We start from the raw sequence: 21,018 nt of genomic DNA on the forward strand, positions 1-21,018 counted from the left end.
TTTTATCTTAGTTTGAGTTTCGTAGCTCCGATTCGATTGATTCTTTTTGCAAATCGAAGCTCTTCAGTTGAACTTCCAGTTTGGATCTTTTCTCTTGAGTTTTACCCTTGCATCTTATGCTTGAGTGCTTATGTATGCTATTGTTTGTTCACGATAGAGTTTCCGGAGTGCGAAGCGTGATACTACGAGTCACTAGGATTTTCAGATCGTCAGCAAGGCAAGTAACACTTTGATCATACCCCTTTATCACCCAGTATTTATGCATTAGTTTCAATCCTCAAACACTGCATGGTTAGGATCTGATTAACATGTGGGTATTGGGAAGTAGTGATGAGGTAGAACCTATCGTCTTTATTTTCAAACCCTGGGAGTTACTTCTACGTTATGATTATATTACTATGCTATGCTCGTAGACGTGGTTTGGGTTTGAGAGATCCATGCCAGATGTGAGAATTATTATTAATGGTTAAACTTAAGGTGGCTACGTGAATACACATCTCGGTGGATTGTTTCGGGCACCCTGGAGCACCCAGTGGTTGTCTGGGCACCTGGAGCAATCCAGTGTTGTCCTGGGATATCCCGGAGTACCCGTGTGATCATCCTATGGTTCGCCACCCAGGCTCAAAGGGATCATAAGATTTTTCATGCTAGAAACTTCCGTGTGCAGCCACAAGCCACTATCGGCTCTGGCATAGTTGAGTATATTGTGTGACCTCTTTCAGTGGTAGGCTAGCAGATGTAGGGGATGTAGGTGGTACTGTCTACCCAGAGTAAAGAGTTAATGCTTCTGAAAGACTGTGTCTCGGTCATCCGTTTCTCAAACAACATGTAGTGCGAGAAATCCAACGGAGGAGATCGAGTCTTCTGGGGAAAAGTGCGCAAACCTCTGCAGAGTGTATAAACTAATCATGGTTAGCCGTGTCCCTGGTTATGGACATCTTGAGTATCTGGTATTTGAATTATTGATTTGATCTCGTCACAATAAGTAATTAATTTGTTGGGTTGATGATTACTATTTTGGGATTGAGTTGGAGGAACCTTCTCAATGTTTTCAACGAACTTTCTAGTTAAATAAAATATATTCCTTTGTTGTAGGAAAAAATTAGCTTTCTGCAAAAGTTACCTATAGAGCCTCCACCAGCCAAATATGCATATAGTTATAGCTGTTATTTGTTCATTGCTCTACAGTGTTATTTTGCCAGCATATTCCATGTGCTGACCTACACAGGCTGCAATGTATTATGTTGCAGAGTTTTCAGACGAAGAGTAAGGTGCACTAGGTCGTTGTCGTGCACTCAGCTCTGCCGTTGGAGTTGATGGACTCATTTATCTTCGAAGCTTCTGCAGTTATCTTATTTAAATGGCCTTCAGCCATATTATTGTAATAAGTTCTCTTTTGAGACTTTCGATGTACTAAGTGTGTGATTGCACTCTGCTATAAATCCTCGAGTACTGTGTGTGTCAGCATACCGATCCAGGGATGACACTTATATGCAGAGATTTGACCGTCTGAGGTCGGATCACTACAAGATGGTATCAGAGCACACGCTTACTGTAGGACGCGTCCACTAAGATGAGCCATAGTACCCTCTTCTCTACTCATTTCTGACTCTTCTCCATTTTCTACTCTATAGATGGCGGACCCAAGGAACAAGTTTTCTCAACCGGATGAGGACACCCTTTTGGACGACACTTGAAGGAGGCCACCAAGTACCTGAGCATCGGAATACCAAGCGTCACGGGGACCTACACCGCCACTTTACCAGAAGAGGAGCGCTGGACAGTTCGAGTACATGTTCGAGGAAGGACATTCACACCAGTCACTGAGCCCATAGAGTTTTCCTTTGATGCACCAACCTGGAGTCTAGGAAAGAGCATGGCAGCTCACATCGCCATGGAACGCATCGGCGAAGTATACCACAAGGATCTTAAGGACACCATCTACCAGATATCCATTGCAGCCTACATCCAGGAGTTAAACCAGCACATTCGACGTCAGGAGAACCAGATGCGCGCCAATATGATAGACATGAAGAAGGTGATGACCAGGAACATGGAGCTAGAAGAGGACCTCGTCTACACGCGATGGATATGAAGAGGAGATTGCAGTACTACTGGAGAAGAATGAATACCTGAAGAAGAAGCTAGGAATATTCATGGGAGAACCCGAACCTGAGGTGGACATCCATTCTGAAGACTACATCATCATCGACGACACCGACTCTGACCCCGATAGTGATGATGATTACGAAGACGAAGCTGGAGCAGATATCATGGAATCTTCCACCGATCAAAATTTCTAGTCGACCACCATTTTAGCAGTAGTATTTCCTCCATGTATATAAGTAATAGTCTGAGTATTTTGTAACGGTAGACTAGATCGATTGTATGCCCTTGTTTGAATTGAGTGTTGTGATATGAATGTGTTTGTCTCATGTGCATATGGGTAGTGATTTTCTCCTTAGACCTCACTCTATTCTATTCTCACCCCTCTAAACCTATCAGATGCCTCCGAGACGTGACACCAGATTTGTCTTCCCACCGGAGCTCACTCAGTTGATCCAACAGCAGAATGCCTTGATGCAGTTGTTAGTTTAGAACCAAGGCAGCAACAACAACAACAACCCACTGCCACCACCTCCAGTTGATAACTTAGCCCGATTTCTAAGGTTGAATCCGCCGGTGTTTTCTAGTAGCACCGAGCCGATTGTTGCTAATGACTGGCTCTGTAGGATTGGAAGGGAGCTGACCACCGCAGGTTGCACAGATGCTGAGAAGGTGCGCTTTGCCGCACACCAACCGGATGGACCTGTAGCCTCGTGGTGGGAGAATTACACGACCACTTTTCCCATAGCCAATATCACATGGGATCAGTTTCAACAAGCTTTCCGCACATCCCATGTTTCAACCGGAGCAATGAGTATGAAGAAGCGTGAGTTTCGCAACTTATGCCAGGGAAATCGTACTGTGGGGCAGTACGTGGATGAGTTTAGCAAGTTAGCTCGCTATGCCCCAGATGATGTGGCCATAGATGCCGCGAAGCAGGAGAAGTTTATGGAAGGGCTGAATGATGAGATGAGTATGCAGTTGATGGTGGCAACATTCACTAACTACCAGGAGTTGGTAGATAGGGCTCTTATGATTGAAGGCAAGAAGCAGCAGATAGAGAGCCGCAAAAGGAAGTATGGATAGGGGAAGTACAGTTCTGGAGCTTAGCAGAAGCCTCGTTTTACCCCGAACTCGGGAGGACACACTCATCATAACCATGGAGGCCACACTCACAATGGAGGAAGTTCACACAACCACAGTGGCCCCAAGAATGGGAATGGGAATGGAGGAAACAACGGTCAGAACCATTCCAACCCAGCAACACCCGCCAGGAAGGATCTAAGTCACATTACTTGTTTCAAGTGCGGGAAGACTGGACACTACACCATCGAATGTCCTGAAGCAAAGAATGGTAATGGCAATGGAAGCTCAGGGAAGAAGCCCAACCCTTTCACCAGAGGTCAGGTGAACCACATCAATGTGGAGGAGGTTGAAGAATAGCTTGACGCAGTGATCGGTAAGTTTTTGATTAAGTCATTTACCGCTCTTGTTCTTTTTGACACTGGTGCATCACATTCATACATATCAAGGGGATTTGTGGACAAGTTTAAGTTGCCAACCCTAGCCCTTAGGTCACCCATGTTAGTAAGCTCACCTGGAGCGGAGTATATGGCCAGCCGATGGTGTGATCGGTTACCCCTAACCATTGGTAGGCATGTTTTCCCCTCAGATCTAATAATTTTGGAGTCACAAGGATTGGATATAATATTCGGCATGGATTGGCTATCGAAGTATGGAGGAAACATCGACTGTGCTAGTAAGTCCATTTTACTCACCACCCCGGAGGGAAAGAGGATAAAGTATGTATCCAGGCATGCACCCAGGAGGACCCAAGTGAATTCTCTCTCGGGAGTTGTTCAGGAAGAAGTGCCTGTTGTGAAGGATTACCCGGGTGTATTCCCAAAAGAGTTACCAGGCATGCCACCAGATTGAGACATAGAGTTTTTGATAGAGCTATTGCCAGGCACCGGACCAATATCGAAGAGACCGTATCAGATGCCCGCAAATGATCTGGAGGAAATTAAGAAGCAGATTAAGGAGTTATTGGAGAAAGCTTATATCCGACCAAGTTCATCACTGTGGGGAGCCCCAGTGCTCTTAGTTGAGAATAAGGATGGATCGTTGAGAATGGTTGTTGATTATCGGGCTTTGAATGAAGTGACAATCAAGAACAAGTACCCACTATCGATGATCAATGATCTGTTTGACCAGTTGCAAGGAGCTAAAGTATTTTCCAAGATCGATCTTCGATCAGGATACCACCAGTTGAAGATTCGAGAACAGGATATACCCAAGACAACTTTTACTACAAGGTACAGGCTATATGAGTACACGGTCATGTCTTTTGGATTGACTAATGCCCCTGCCTATTTTATGAGCATGATGAACAAGGTGTTCATGGAGTTTTTGGATAAATTTGTTGTGGTGTTCATTGATGATATATTGGTGTACTCGAAGAACGAAGAGGAACACAAGGAACATTTGCGATTAGTTCTCGAGTCAGAGAACATCAGCTATACGCTAAGTTCAGCAAGTGTAAGTTTTGGTTGAAGGAAGTTGGATTTCTTAGACAAGTTATATTAGGAGAAGGTATAGCAGTAGACCCTACCAAGGTTCAGTCTGTCACTGAGTGGTTGGCACCCACCTCAGTTGGAGAGATACGCAATTTTCTGGGACTCGCAGGATATTATAGGAGGTTCATTGAGAATTTTCCCAAAATAGCGAAGCCCATGACAGAGTTGTTGAAGAAGGACACCAAGTTCAAATGGAATGAGGAATGTGAGGCCAGTTTTCAGGAGTTGAAGAAACGTTTGGTTACCGCCCCAGTGTTGATCCTTCCGGATATACGCAAGGATTTCCAAGTGTATTGTGACACTTCTCGCCTAGGACTTGGAGGTGTACTTATGCAAGACGGAAGAGTTGTTTCATACGCCTCACGCCAGCTTCAACCTCATGAGTTGAATTATGCCACACATGATTTGGAGTTAGCAGCTGTAGTGCATGCGCTCAAGACCTGGAGACATTTTCTTACTGGAAACCATTGTGATGTAGACACGGATCATAAGAGTTTGAAGTATATTTTCACACAGAAGGAGCTAAATCCCTGGCAGAGGAGATGGTTGGAATTAATAAAGGATTATGATATGAAGATGCACTATCATCCAGGGAAGGCCAATGTCGTAGCAGACGCTTTGAGCCGCAAGACTTATGTCAATACCCTCATAAGCGGAGGATCACCGCAGGAGTTAGCCGACGATCTCAAGGAACTTCGCTTGGAGATAGTTCCAAGAGGTTTTGTTGCAGCAATGGAGGTTCAGTCTACATTATTGGGAAAGATTCGAGAAGCTCAGAAGGACGACAAAGATATTGCTGAGATAAAGGAGAAAATGAGCGGAGGAAAAGCCAAGGGTTTTCGTGAGGATGAGCACGAAACTTTATGGTTTGAGGATCGTGTATATGTGCCCAATAATGCGGAAATCAGGAAGTTAATACTACAGGAAGCTCATGACCCGCCATACTCGATTCTCCCCAGAAACACCAAGATGTATTTGGATTTGAAGGAGCGTTTCTGGTGGACAGGTATGAAGAAGGATATTGCCGAGTATGTAGCGGTATGTGATGTATGTCAGAGAGTTAAAGCATAAATTCAGAAGCCGACAGGACTGCTTCGGCCTATGCCAATACCCGAATGGAAGTGGGACAAGCTTGGCATGGATTTCATCACCGGATTACCCAGGACACGATCGGGATATGATTCTATCTGGGTAGTAGTTGATCGCTTGACCAAGGTAGCTCACTTTATCCCTGTGAAAACCACTTATACGAGCGCGAAGTTGGCCAAGATATATATAACCAGGATCGTATGTCTGCATGGAGTTCCGAGGACCATTGTATCAAATAGAGGAACACAGTTTACCTCGAAGTTCTGGAATCAGTTGCACCAGACTTTGGGTACCAGGCTAGAGTTCAGTACAGCCTTTCACCCGCAGACAGATGGACAGACCGAGAGAGTCAATCAGATTCTGGAGGACATGTTGAGAGCTTGTGCGTTAGATTATGGATCTAGTTGGGATGATATTTTGCCTTACGCAGAGTTCTCATACAACAACACTTATCAGGCTAGTTTGAAAATGGCACCTTTCGAAGCGTTGATGTGGGATGAAGTAGGAGATCGTCAGTTGTTTGGACCATATATAATCAAGGAGTCTGAAGAGAAGGTCAAGTTAATTCGAGATAGATTGAAGGTAGCTCAGTCCAGGCAGAAGAGTTATGCCGATACTAAACGCAAGGAGGTAGTCTATGAGATTGGAGACAGAGCATATCTTCATGTGTCACTGATGACCCACAAGTATAGGGGATCGATCGTAGTCCTTTCGATAAGTAAGAGTGTCGAACCCAACGAGGAGCAGAAGGAAATGACAAGCGGTTTTCAATAAGGTATTCTCTCCAAGCACTGAAATTATCGGTAACAGATAGTTTTGTGATAAGGTAATTTGCAACAGGTAACAAGTAATGAAAGTAAATAAGGTGCAGCAAGATGGCCCAATCCTTTTTGTAGCAAAGGACAAGCCTGGACAAACTCTTATATAGAGAAAAGCGCTCCCAAGGACACATGGGAATTATCGTCAAGCTAGTTCTCATCACGCTCACATGATTCGCGTTCATTACTTTGATAATTTGGTATGTGGGTGGACCGGTGCTTGGGTGTTGCCCTTCCTTGGACAAGCATCCCACTTATGATTAACCCCTATTGCAAGCATCCGCAACTACAAAAGAAGTATTAAGGTAAACCTAACCATAGCATGAAACATATGGATCCAAATCAGCCCCTTACGAAGCAACGCATAAACTAGGGTTTAAGCTTCTGTCACTCTAGCAACCCATCATCTACTTATTACTTCCCAATGTCTTCCTCTAGGCCCAAACAATGGTGAAGTGTCATGTAGTCGACGTTCACATAACACCACTAGAGGAGAGACAACATACATCTCATCAAAATATCGAACGAATACCAAATTCACAAGACTACTTATAGCAAGACTTCTCCCATGTCCTCAGGAACAAACGTAACTACTCACAAATCATATTCATGTTCATAATCAGAGGGGTATTAATATGCATAAAGGATCTGAACATATGATCTTCCACCAAATAAACCAACTAGCATCAACTACAAGGAGTAATCAACACTACTAGCAACCCACAGGTACCAATCTGAGGCTTTGGGACAAAGATTGGATACAAGAGATGAACTAGGGTTTTAGAGGAGATGGTGCTGGTGAAGATGTTGATGGAGATTGACCCCCTCCCGATGAGAGGATCGTTGGTGATGACGATGGCGATGATTTCCCCCTCCCGGGGGGAAGTTTCCCAGCAGAACAGCTCCGCCGGAGCCCTAGATTGGTTCCGCCAAGGTTCCGCCTCGTGGCGGCGGAGTTTCTTCCCGAAAGCTTGCTTATGATTTTTTCTCGGATGAAAGACTTCATATAGCAGAAGATGGGCACCGGAGGCCTGCCAGGGGGCCCACGAGGCAGGGGGCGCGCCCAGGGGGTAGGGCGCGCCCCCACCCTCGTGGCCAGGGTGTGGGCCCCCTCTGGTGGATTTTTTCGCCAGTATTTTTTATTAATTCCAAAAATAACTTCCGTAAAGTTTCAGGACTTTTGGAGCTGTGCAGAATAGGTCTCTAATATTTGCTCCTTTTCCAGCCCAGAATTCCAGGTGCCGGCATTCTCCCTCTTCATGTAAACCTTGTAAAATAAGAGATAATAGGCATAAGTATTGTGACATAATGTGTAATAACAGCCCATAATGCAATAAATATCGATATAAAAGCATGATGCAAAATGGACGTATCAACTCCCCCAAGCTTAGACCTCGCTTGTCCTCAAGCGGAAGCCGATAACGATAAATATGTCCACATGTTTAGAGATAGAGGTGCCGATAAAATAAAATACGGACATGAGGGCATCATGAGCATTCTTATAACAGCAACATATATGGATATTGTCATATGATTTCTTATGCTCAAGTAATAATCTATTACAATGTCAAGTATGAATCAGAAACTTCATTGAGAACTAACAAACTATAACCTCAGTCATTGAAGCAATTGCAATTTATCATAACATCAGAAAGAGTCAATATAAGAGATTTTCAGCAAGTCCACATACTCAACTATCATTTAGTTTTTCACAATTGCTAACACTCACGCAATACTTATGGGTATGGAGTTTTAATCAGACACAGAGAAAGATAGGGGCTTATAGTGTTGCCTCCCAACCTTTTACCTCAAGGGTAATGTCAACAATAATAGTTCATGCTAGCTTACATCCAATTGGATATATATATATATATATATATATATATATATATATATATATATCAGGATCTTTCCAACACAAGGTGCTTGCCAAAGGATAAAATATAAAAAGGAAAGGTGAAGATCACCATGACTCTTGCATAGGGTAAAAGACAAAAGTAAAAGATAGGCCCTTCGCAGAGGAAAGCAGAGGTTGTCATGTGCTTTTATGGTCGGATGCACGAAATCTTAATGCAAAAGAACGTCACTTTATATTGCCACTTGTGATATGGACCTTTATTATGCAGTCCGTCGCTTTTATTTCTTCCACATCACAAGATCGTATACAGCTTATTTTCTCCACACTAATAAATCATACATATTTAGAGAGCAATTTTTATTGCATACAACAATGACAACTTACTTGAAGGATCTTACTCAATCCATAGGTAGATATGGTGGACTCTCATGGCAAAACTGGGTTTAAGGATATCCGGAAGCACAAGTAGTATCTCTACTTGGTGCAAAGAATTTGGCTAGCATGAGGGGGAAAGGCAAGCTCAACATGTTGGATGATCCATGACAATATACTTTATTTCGGATATAAGAAAACATAACCCATTACGTTGTCTTCCTTGTCCAACATAAACTCTTTAGCATATCATATTTTAATGAGTGCTCACAATCATAAAAGATGTCCAAGATAGTATATTTATATGTGAAAACCTTGCTTTCTTTATTACTTCCTATTAATTGCAATGATGACCAAAACTATGTTTGTCAACTCTCAACAACTTTTATTCATGACACTCTTTATATGTGAAGTCATTACTCTCCATAAGATCAACATGATCTCTTTATTTCTTTTTATTCTTTCTCTTTTCTTTTTATTCCCTCTCGATCATAGCAAGATAATCAAGCCCTTGACTCAACACTAATCTTTATTATATATAGCTCACGGTCCTGATTACATAGAAGGATCATAAGGCAAAACTCAAAACTAGATCATACTAAAACTTTTATTCTACTAGAACAAGATATTACCAAAAGGATCGAACTAAGAAAAACGATAAAGATAGGAGTGTGATGGTGATACGATACTGGGGCACCTCCCCCAAGCTTGGCAGTTGCCAAGGGGAGTGCCCATACCCATGTGATTATTGCTCTTCCTTCGGAGGTGGTGATGATGGAGTTAGTTGTGCCTTCAGCCTTTTCATATTGTATTTGAGAAGAGCAATTTCCTCCTTTAAATCATCGACTTCCATTTCCAGCCTCAAGATCTTGTCACATAAATCTCCTTTGCTTTTCTGCCGAAAATGAGAAGGAATAGATCGGTTGTTAGACAGTTTAGCCCTCTTAGGAAGACTAGACTACTTGAACTTCACATGCATATCCCCAGGTTGAGGTAGAGGAACATCCTCCTCCTCCTCTGAACTTGAATCATTGATCCTTCTCGAATGAGCATCCTCCTCACCATCCGTAGTTCGACCACAAGGAGATAGATCCCCATAAGTCTTTGGGTCAGCAATGAGATGTGAGACATAGCTCTCTCCGTCGGAGTCCTGAGATGACATCTTGCTCTAAATCTGCGACAGAAACAGCTCAAAACAAAAACAAAGGATATTTGCGTGGTACGGTGGTCAAAACCTTCGGGAGATTATATGATGAATTTTTACCGACCAAAAGAAGTATCGTGCAAGAAAACAAAGTCCGAAGAGCACACGAGGTGCCCACGAGGCAGGGGGCGCGCCCAAGGGGGTGGGGCGCGCCCTCCACCCTCGTGGAAGCCTCGTGTCCTTCCCGGACTACTTCTTAATTTCCTATTTTTCTAAATATTCCAAAACGGAGAAAAATTGCTATTAGAACTGTTTTGGAGTTGGTTTACTTACCGTACCACGTACCTATTCCTTTCCGGAGTTTGAAACGTTCTGGAAAGTGTCTATTATGTATTCCTCCGGGGTTACGGTTTCAATAACATTGGTTTCAACATTTACGGGATTACCTGAGATGTAGTGTTTGATTCTTTGACCGTTCACCGCCTTCGGATTTGTGCCTTCGAAGTTGTTGATTTTTATGGCACCAGAACGATAGACCTCCTCGATAACGTAAGGACCTTCCCATTTAGAGAGAAGTTTTCCTGCAAAAAATCTTAAACGAGAGTTGAATACCAACACATGATCACCTACATTAAACTTGTGACGCCCCCGATTTGACCGTACACTAATCATGCACGCAAATGTGTACGACCAAGATCAGGGACTCACGGGAAGATATCACAACACCACTCTAAAACATAAATAAGTCATACAAGCATCATAATACAAGCCAGGGGCCTCGAGGGCTCGAATACAAGTGCTCGATCATAGACGAGTCAGCGGAAGCAACAATATCTGAGTACAGACATAAGTTAAACAAGATTTGCCTTAAGAAGGCTAGCACAAAAGTAGCAACGATCGAAAAGGCAAGGCCTCCTGCCTGGGACCTCCTAACTACTCCTGGTTGTCGTCAGCGGCCTGCACGTAGTAGTAGGCACCTCCAGTGCCGTGGGAGTCGTCGTCGACGGTGGCGTCTGGCTCCTGGACTCCAACATCTGATTGCGACAATCCGATATAGAAAGGGGGAAAAGAGGGAGAAAAGCAACCGTGAGTACTCATCCAAAGTACTCGCAAGCAAGGAGCTACACTACATATGCATGGGTATATGTGTAAAGAGGCATATCAGTGGACTGAACTGCAGAATGCCGGAATAAGAGGGGGATAGCTAGTCCTGTCGAAGACTAAGCTTCTGGACATCTCCATCTTGCAGCATGTAGAAGAGAGTAGCTTGAAGTCCTCCGAGTAGCATCGCATAGCATAATCCTACCCGGCGATCCCCTCCTCGTCACCCTGTTAGAGAGCGATCACCGGGTTGTATCTGGCACTTGGAAGGGTGTATTTTATTCAGTATCCAGTTCTAGTTGTCATAAGCTCAAGGTACAACTCCGGGTCGTCCTTTTACCGAGGGACACGGCTATTCGAATAGATAAACTTCCCTGCAGGGGTGCACCACATAACCCAACACGCTCGATCCCAATTGGCCGGACACACTTTCCTGGGTCATGCCCGGCCTCGTAAGATCAACACGTCGCAGCCCCACCTAAGCACAACAGAGAGGCCAGCACGCCGGTCTAAACCTATGCGCGCAGGGGTCTGGGCCCATCGCCCTATGCACACCTGCACGTTGCGTACGCGGCCGGAAGCAGACCTAGCCTAGTGGCGTTCCAGTCCAATCCGGCGCGCGCCACTCAGTCGCTGACGTCAAAAGAGCTTCGGCTGATACCACGACGTCGGGATACCCATAACTACTCCCACGTAGATGGTTAGTGCGTATAGACCAAATGGCCAGACTCAGATCAAATACCAAGATCTCGTTAAGCGTGTTAAGTATCCGCGAACGTCGACCAGGGCCAGGCCCACCTCTCACCTAGGCGGTCTCAACCTGCCCTGTTGCTCCGCCACAAATATCCACTTGCGGGTACTCCTACGAGCCGACCCGACTTTAATCATCACATATGTCATGTATATAGTACATAAGTATATACCCGGGATCACCGCCCAGGTGATCACGGCCCGATAGTATAGCACAGCAGACGGACAAGAATGTAGGGCCACTGATGGAAATCTAGCATCCTATACTAAGCATGTAGGATTGCAGGTAAAGATAGTAACAATAGTAACAAGGATAGGCTATGCATCAGAATAGGATATCGGAAAGCAGTAACATGCTACACTACTCTAATGCAAGTAGTAGAGAGTAGAGTAGGCGATATCTGGTGATCAAGGGGGGGGCTTGCCTGGTTGCTCTGGCAAGTAGGAGGGGTCGTCGACTCCGTAGTCGAACTGGGCAGCAGCAGTGTCGGTCTCGTAGTCTACCGGAGAGAAGGGGGGGAAGAAACAGTAAATACCATGCAAACATAAGCATGACGATGCGTGACATGACAATGAGCGGTGCTAGGGGTGCCCTAACGCGACAGTAGGTGTTACCGGGGAAGGGGGGAACATCCGGGAGGTATTCCCGATGTTTCGCGTTTTCGGACAGACGGACCGGAGGGGGAAAGTTGCTAGTTCGATAGGTTAGGGAGGTGTGGTGGATGAACGGTCTGCGTATTCGGATTCGCCTCGTCGTTCTGAGCAACTTTCATATAGAAAACATTTTCATCCGAGTTACGGTTTAAAAGATATGAATTTTCAAAGTTTATTTGAATTTCTGGAATTATTTAATTAACAGAAAAAGGGATATGACGTCAGCATGACGTAGGAGTGACGTCAGCGGTCAACAGTCCGGGTTGACCGGTCAAACTGACAAGGGGGACCCACCTGTCATAGACAGTGGGTTAACAGAGGATTAAACTAATTAATTTTTAGTTAATTAACTACTGGGCCCACCTGTCAGTGAGAGATTAATTAAACTAATTATTTTTATTTATAAAACATTTTCTTTTTCTTTTCTTTTTTTTTAATTTTTTTTGCGGCGGGGCCCGCATGTCAGTGACTGGGCCTGCCCAGTCAGCAGTTGACTGGGTCAACCCAGTCAACTGAGCCCGTGGGGGCCACTGGCAGTGACCCAGGGGTGGCCCCAGGTGTGCCACGTCGGCGGCCGGCGCCGGCGCAACTCTGGCGACCAAATCCGCGGCGGTCCCTCGCCGGAGTTGGCCGGATTCGCGCTACGGGGCTCGGGGAGGAACGGGGCTAGGCCCATTCGAAAGAGCTCGCAGCGCCGCATCCAGGGGTGGCCGGGGTTTCGCCGGACTCGGCCGGAATCGGCGCCGGCGAGCGGTGGAGGCGGCGGCGTGCACGGGTGCTCGACGGGGACATGGCTACGGCGGGCTATCGGAAAAGCGGAGGGGTTGGGGAGCTTCTACGTGCGGTGGGGAGCGCTGTGGGCTTGAGCCCGTGACCATTTGGTCACCGGAGACACGCCGGCGGCGAGCTCCGCGGCGTGGCGTTCGGGCGCGCGCGGGGAAGCAGCTACGGAGCGCGAGCGAGCTAGCGGAGAGGGGGAGGAGGTAGAGGAGCTCACCGCGCGGCGCAAGAAAGGCCCGTGGGTGCTTAGGAGCAGCAGGTCGTCGCCGGGGAAGAAAGGGGGTCGCCGGCGTCCGAGGTTGAAGGCGAGCTCGGGGAGGCGGTTGCAGTGGCTCCGAGCCTCGAAGGAGAGGCGGAGGGGGTGTAGTCGAGGGCGGCGACGTCGTACGACACGGCGGGGTGGCGAGTGGGGCACGGTGGCCGCGTGAACGACGGGAACGACGGCGAGCGCGCCGGCGTGGGGAAGAGGGGAGCGGTGCGGATCCGGGGGAGGGAAGAGGAAGGCGCGGGGGCCGAGAGGGAGAGCGGTGTGAGTGGGAGAGAGGCCCGAGGGAGCGGGGCCGCTGGCGCCCTTATCCTCTCGCGGGGTTCACCGCCGGCGAGGGGGTTCGGTGGCGACGCGCCCTGTTCCGACCCGGTCGGGGGAACAGGAAGGGGACGCGGGCGGGGGGGGGGGGGGGGGAAGGTGGGCTGGGCCGGGGCGCGGCTGCGGGTGGCGGCCCAGCTTGGGCCGGGGGGGGAGGTTTTGGGCCGCGGGTCCAGTGGGGGGGAGCGGGCCCTTTTTCCTTTGCTTTCTTTTTCTGTTTTGTTTTCTGTTTTATTTCATTTAAAAGTATTTAGACATTTTATAAAAATGTGTTTTCTCCACCATAATTACCAGGGTATTATTTAGAACCCACTGAACATTTCTGTTTGAATTTTTGAAAACTTTTATTTTCCACTTTAATTATATTTGAAGTTTGAACTAGGAGTTTGACAAGGGTGTGGTTCAAATGTGATCTAGCCCTGTTTAGCAACATGATTAGCTTAATCACAGGGGGGTTACTGTAGCATGATTCTCAGGGTGTTACAAATCTCCTCCACTACAAGAAATCTCGTCCCGAGATTTAGGAGGTAGAAGAAACAGTGCGGGGTATTCTTCGCGCAGACGATCCTCTCGTTCCCAAGTGGCCTCATCTTCAGAATGGTGCGACCACTGGACTTTGAGAAACTTGATCGCCTTCTGACGTGTGCGGCGTTCAGCTTGATCGAGAATGCGGACCGGATGCTCCTTATAGGAGAGGTCTTGTTGCAATTCGAGCACTTCGTGATCCACCGCTCGGATTGGATCCTTGAAGCAACGGCGGAGCTGTGACACATGGAACACATCGTGAACCTGAGAAAGGTTCGGCGGTAGTTCTAGTTGGTATGCCACTTTTCCACGCCTTTCGAGAATAGTGAATGGGCCAATATAGCGAGGAGCTAGTTTGCCCTTGATCCCGAAGCGGTGAGCACCCTTCATAGGTGTGACTCGAAGATAAGCCTTTTCGCCAGGTTGATAGACCATGTCTTTATGATGACGGTCATACTGACTCTTCTGACGTGACTGAGCAGTCTTGAGATTCTCGCGAATAATGCGGACTTGTTCTTCGGCATCTTGGATAATATCCGGACCGAAGAGTGGACGTTCCCCAGTTTCTGACCAGTTCAGGGGGGTTCGGCACTTTCGTCCATATAACACTTCGAAGGGGGCCATCTTCAGACTAGCTTGATAGCTATTATTATAAGAGAACTCAGCATACGGGAGAGATTCCTCCCATTTCTTGCCGAAGGAAATAACGCAAGCTCGAAGCATGTCTTCGAGAACTTGATTGACGCGTTCAACTTGTCCTTGCGATTGAGGATGAAACGCAGTACTAAATGACAGATGAGTTCCCATAGCTTCTTGGAAACTTGCCCAGAATCTTGAAGTGAATAAGCTGCCACGGTCTGAACTGATAACCAATGGAATACCGTGGAGTGAAACAATCCTGGACATATAGAGCGTTGCCAACTGGCTAGCAGTGATCGTTTCTTTGACTGCCAGGAAATGTGCAACTTTGGAAAGCCGGTCAATGATGACAAGAATAGCATCATTACCTTTTTGCGATTTGGGAAATCCAGTGACGAAGTCCATCTCAACATGGTCCCATTTCCATTCAGGAATAGAGATAGGTTGCAGAGTTCCAGCAGGCCTTTGATGTTCTGCTTTGATACGACGGCAAACGTCACACTCAGCAACATAACGAGCAATGTCTTGCTTCATATTAGTCCACCAGCATCTCTGACGGATATCTTGGTACATCTTTGTACTACCAGGATGGATACAAAGAGGCGTATCATGAGCTTCTTTCATAACTTCCTGTGTCATATCCAGGTTTTTCTCTGCACATGGCACCACTAGGCGGCCCTTGAAGTATAGGGTGCCATCTTCAGAAATGGTGAAGAATGAGGGCTTTCCTTCTGCGAGGTAGCGCTTAATCTTGTGGGCTTCAGAGTCATACCCCTGTAGCCTTTTGATGCTGTCCTCGAGATTTGGTTTAGCAACTAGGGTATTGAGGGAACCCTGGGTAACAACGTGGAGGTTCACCTTGCCAAATTGTTTAGGAGGGGGAGCGAGTGCACCCGGAGGAACAATATGGAGGTTCAGCTTCCTGAATTCTTCAACAAGCGAGGGCTGAACTTTATGAACCTGGAGGTGGTTGCAGTAAGACTTGCGGCTCAAGGCATCAGCCATTACATTAGCCTTGCCTGGCGTATAGGAAATACCCAAGTCGAAGTCTGCAACAAGCTCCATCCATCTCTGCTGGCGGAGGTTCAGATCTGGCTGAGTAAACAGATACTTCAGACTTTGGTGGTCAGTGAAGATCTCGCAACGATTACCGAGAAGGTAATGTCGCCACTGCTTCAGCGCATGAATGACAGCAGCAAGTTCGAGGTCGTGAACTGGGTAGTTCTCTTCGTGAGGGCGCAATTGCCGAGAGGCATAAGCAATCACTTTGCGGTCTTGCATTAGGACACAGCCTAATCCTTGACGGGAAGCGTCGCAGTAAATGACGAAGTCCTTCTTAGTATCAGGTGGAGCTAGAACTGGAGCAGAAGTCAACTTGTCTTTGAGTGCCTGGAAACTTTCCTGACATTTGTCTGTCCATTGGAACTTGACGCCCTTATGTAACAGGTTAGTCAGAGGCCTGGCGATCTTAGAGAAGTTCTCGACGAATCGACGGCAATAGCTGGCGAGGCCGAGAAAACTTCTGACTTGCTTAACGTTCTTGGGAGGAGTCCAATCAAGAATAGCCTGAACTCGCTCGGGGTTGACGGCAATACCATCCTTAGAGATGACATGCCCCAGATAGGTTACTTCGGGTAGCCAGAATTCACATTTAGAGAACTTGGCATATAGTTGATGTTCTCGTAGCTTTTCCAGCACAAGTCGAAGATGTTCAGCATGTTCTTCTTCGTTCTTGGAAAATATCAGGATATCATCCAGATAAACCACGACGAACTTGTCGAGGTAATCCATGAATATATAGTTCATTAGACGAGAGAAGGTGGCTGGAGCATTGGTTAAACCGAAAGACATGACGGTGTACTCGTATGAACCATAGCGAGTCACGAAGGCGGTCTTTGGGATATCCTCTTCGCGAACACGGATCTGGTGGTAGCCCAACCTCAAGTCGAGCTTAGAGAACACTGACGAACCTGCCAGTTGATCATATAGATCATTGATCCGAGGAAGAGGGTATTTATTCTGAATGGTAGCTTGGTTTATAGGACGGTAGTCTTGAACTAACCGGTTTGTCCCATCCTTCTTCTTGACAAAGAGAGAAGGTGCTCCCCAAGGAGAGCAACTTGGGCGAATGAATCCTTTGCGAAGAGACTTGTCGATTTCCTCCTTAAGCTCAAGGAGTTCATGCGGCGGCATTTTGTAGGGTCGCTTGGCTATAGGAGTGGTGCCTGGTTTCAAGTCGATGATGAATTCGACAGCTCTAGCAGGGGGAATCCCTGGAAGTTCTTCAGGGAAGACGTCGAGGAATTCACGCACGACGGGAATATTTTCAATGCCCTCGAGTGGTGCAGCGTTCAATGCATTCAATGCATAGAGCCTTGCCTCGGCATTTTGCACCAGATTAGCTTGGTAAGCAACTATTTCATCTGAAGGGTGTAGCAGATGGACGGTTTTAGTGGCGCAAACTATAGAAGCAGTATGCGCTTTCAACCAATCCATACCCAAGATGAGGTCGATGTTAGATGTCTTTAGGATAATGGGAGAGGCATAGAATTCCAGCCCTTCGATTTCCACGGGGACATCGATGCCAACCAAGGAGGTTTGACACTGTCCCACGGGGGTTTTGACCAATACAGAGGTGTTCATCTCCTCGCATTTAACGTCGTGCTTGTATGCAAAATCTTCTGACATGAATGAATGCGATGCACCTGTATCAAATAAAACGGATGCTGGTACTGAATTTACGAGGAGTGTACCCATCACAGTAGCAGGCTGGTCTTGAGCTTCGTTGAGATCAACGTGGTAGGCATGAGCACGACCATAAGACTTAGCATTGTTGTTGCGGGGCTGATTGTTACCACGGCCAGTTGCTGGAAGGGCCAGTTGATTCTGGTTCTGGTTGCATTCTTTAGCACGGTGCCCTGGTTGACCACACCTGAAGCACAAGCCATTATTCGGAGTGGGAACAGGAGCTTGGGATGGTGGAGCTGGAAGTCTTGACTGCCTGGACGGTGGTGTAGGCAGACGAGGGGCAGCATAGGTCTGCTTTGGGGCAGAAGCATTTGGACGATACATGCTGTTCGGGATCCATATCTTACGCTTCTGTGAGGGCGGGCCCGAAGATGAGCCCGTGTCACGGTTGCGCCTGTGTGAGCTCTGGTATTCCTGCAGACCAGTTTCAACATTGATGGCCTTGTTCACCAAGGTGGCGAAATCAGCAAAGTCATGCACTAGAAGTGCGAGCTTGATGTCAGCTTGAAGGCCATCACGGAACTTCTCCTGTCTGCGTGCATCAGTTGCAATGTCTTCTTCAGCATAGCGGGACAAGTCCAGAAACTCCCGCTGATAAGCTTCGACAGTTTTGTTGCCTTGGGTGAGGTTGCGGAACTCACGCTTCTTCCGGTCCATGACTCCCTGAGGAATGAAGCGGGCACGGAAAGCAGCTTGGAAGTCTGGCCAGGTGATGATTGTTCCAGCTGGCAGAGTACGCCTGTGGCTGTCCCACCATTGAGCTGCGGGTCCCTTCAAGAAGAAGGAAGCAAAATTGACATAGCTGGCAGGGGCTACATCAGCAGACTCCAACTCATAGGTGATGTCACGGAGCCAGTCATCAGCATCCAGGGGCTGAGTTGAGCTGCGGTAGATGGTTGGGTTGAGGCGTATGAAATCTTGAAGAGTCACTTGAGCTGGCTGTTGGTTCATATTGGGGCGAGGAAACTGAGCCATCATATTTTCCATGAATTGGCGGTTCAGTTCAAACTGTTGGATCATACCAGCCATGTACTCAGGTGGTGGTGGGGCATCGCCACCACGACCACGACCACCTGGTCTAACCATCCTGCTAATATATAACAGGGGTAGTTCAGCATTGAGAAAATTTGCAATGACAAGAATCATTCATGATGAAACATGCACAATGAATGGAGCACGATAGCTACTACATAGTAGTCGGCATAACTTACAAAAGGGGCCATGCATAGAGTTCAGTACATAGAGTTCAGTACATAGACTAAAACATCATAGGCGGCACACAGGCTCGCGGCGACTGCAACTAATACTACAAGCAAGCCTACATCAGTCCCAAGAGGTACTGTGGAGGTAATCATAGCCTGACAGCTGGTAGTGAGGTAACGGATAATCCTCCACGTCAGCAGACTGGGGGCCGCGGATACTCAGGTGTAGAGCCCGGTGCTCAGGTGGCAGAAAAGGACCAAGTGCGGGAGAGTAGCCTCCCACCTCTGGCCAACCGACACCGTGGGGCATCACGGTCCTGGTTGGGTAGATCGCAGCACGCGGTACCTGTCCAGACCGGACAAAGGGGTGTTGACGGGTGGTGTACATCTCGTGGCGAAGAGCTCGGTTAGCTCGATCCAGCCCATCAGCATGCAGAACCAGGTGCTGATGGTAGAAGGGCTCCCGGGTGACAGTGGAGTAGGCAGCAGTATAGTATCCCTCCGTACCAACATCAGAGGCGATAGCAATGTGCCTGAAAGGGGAGGTGTCCAACTCCTGATACTCTCCACGAAGACGTGTCAGAGCAGCATAGGCTGCATCGTGGACAGCCATATCGATGATCACACCAACACCATGTGCGGTGTGCAGCACAGTAGTGGAGTCGTACTCCCGAGAGTAGAGGTGGACGATGGCACGGTACTGCTCCTGGTTAAAGTCCTGGAACTCCTCGTAGACGGTGAACTCAGGGTGCCAGCGATAACCCAGATAGGTCATCATCTCAGCTAGCACCGCAGGTGATCCCGAGGCACCAATGGCCATCGTGTGGCGAACGACCTGCCTCGAGGGTTCCATCTGAAAGCAAAGACGTTTCAAAGGAGTCAATTGACAGTGTGTGAATTGTTCAAAATACTATTCTAAGAAACAACTATGGCTTATCCATCTTTGGGGTGAACGCGGTCACGGGATCCTAGTGTTAGAGTTAGTAAATTCGTTTAACCCGAGTAGAAGAGAGTTCAGAGTCCCAGAGTAAAGGTCGAGGAGTAAAAGATCCTAGTACCACCCAATGGCGACGTGGGCCCGTAAGCCGCACAGCCATGTTAGTAAAAGTTTTGCAATGACTAGACTCGACTTCGGCCAAGGAGTGTGGAAGGGGGGTTCCTACAGGCAGTTGGCTCTGATACCAACTTGTGACGCCCCCGATTTGACCGTACACTAATCATGCACGCAAATGTGTACGACCAAGATCAGGGACTCACGGGAAGATATCACAACACCACTCTAAAACATAAATAAGTCATACAAGCATCATAATACAAGCCAGGGGCCTCGAGGGCTCGAATACAAGTGCTCGATCATAGACGAGTCAGCGGAAGCAACAATATCTGAGTACAGACATAAGTTAAACAAGATTTGCCTTAAGAAGGCTAGCACAAAAGTAGCAACGATCGAAAAGGCAAGGCCTCCTGCCTGGGACCTCCTAACTACTCCTGGTTGTCGTCAGCGGCCTGCACGTAGTAGTAGGCACCTCCAGTGCCGTGGGAGTCGTCGTCGACGGTGGCGTCTGGCTCCTGGACTCCAACATCTGATTGCGACAATCCGATATAGAAAGGGGGAAAAGAGGGAGAAAAGCAACCGTGAGTACTCATCCAAAGTACTCGCAAGCAAGGAGCTACACTACATATGCATGGGTATATGTGTAAAGAGGCATATCAGTGGACTGAACTGCAGAATGCCGGAATAAGAGGGGGATAGCTAGTCCTGTCGAAGACTAAGCTTCTGGACATCTCCATCTTGCAGCATGTAGAAGAGAGTAGCTTGAAGTCCTCCGAGTAGCATCGCATAGCATAATCCTACCCGGCGATCCCCTCCTCGTCACCCTGTTAGAGAGCGATCACCGGGTTGTATCTGGCACTTGGAAGGGTGTATTTTATTCAGTATCCAGTTCTAGTTGTCATAAGCTCAAGGTACAACTCCGGGTCGTCCTTTTACCGAGGGACACGGCTATTCGAATAGATAAACTTCCCTGCAGGGGTGCACCACATAACCCAACACGCTCGATCCCAATTGGC

This window comes from Aegilops tauschii, chromosome 1, assembly GCF_002575655.3.
Source record: "Aegilops tauschii subsp. strangulata cultivar AL8/78 chromosome 1, Aet v6.0, whole genome shotgun sequence".
Lineage (NCBI taxonomy): Eukaryota > Viridiplantae > Streptophyta > Magnoliopsida > Poales > Poaceae > Aegilops > Aegilops tauschii.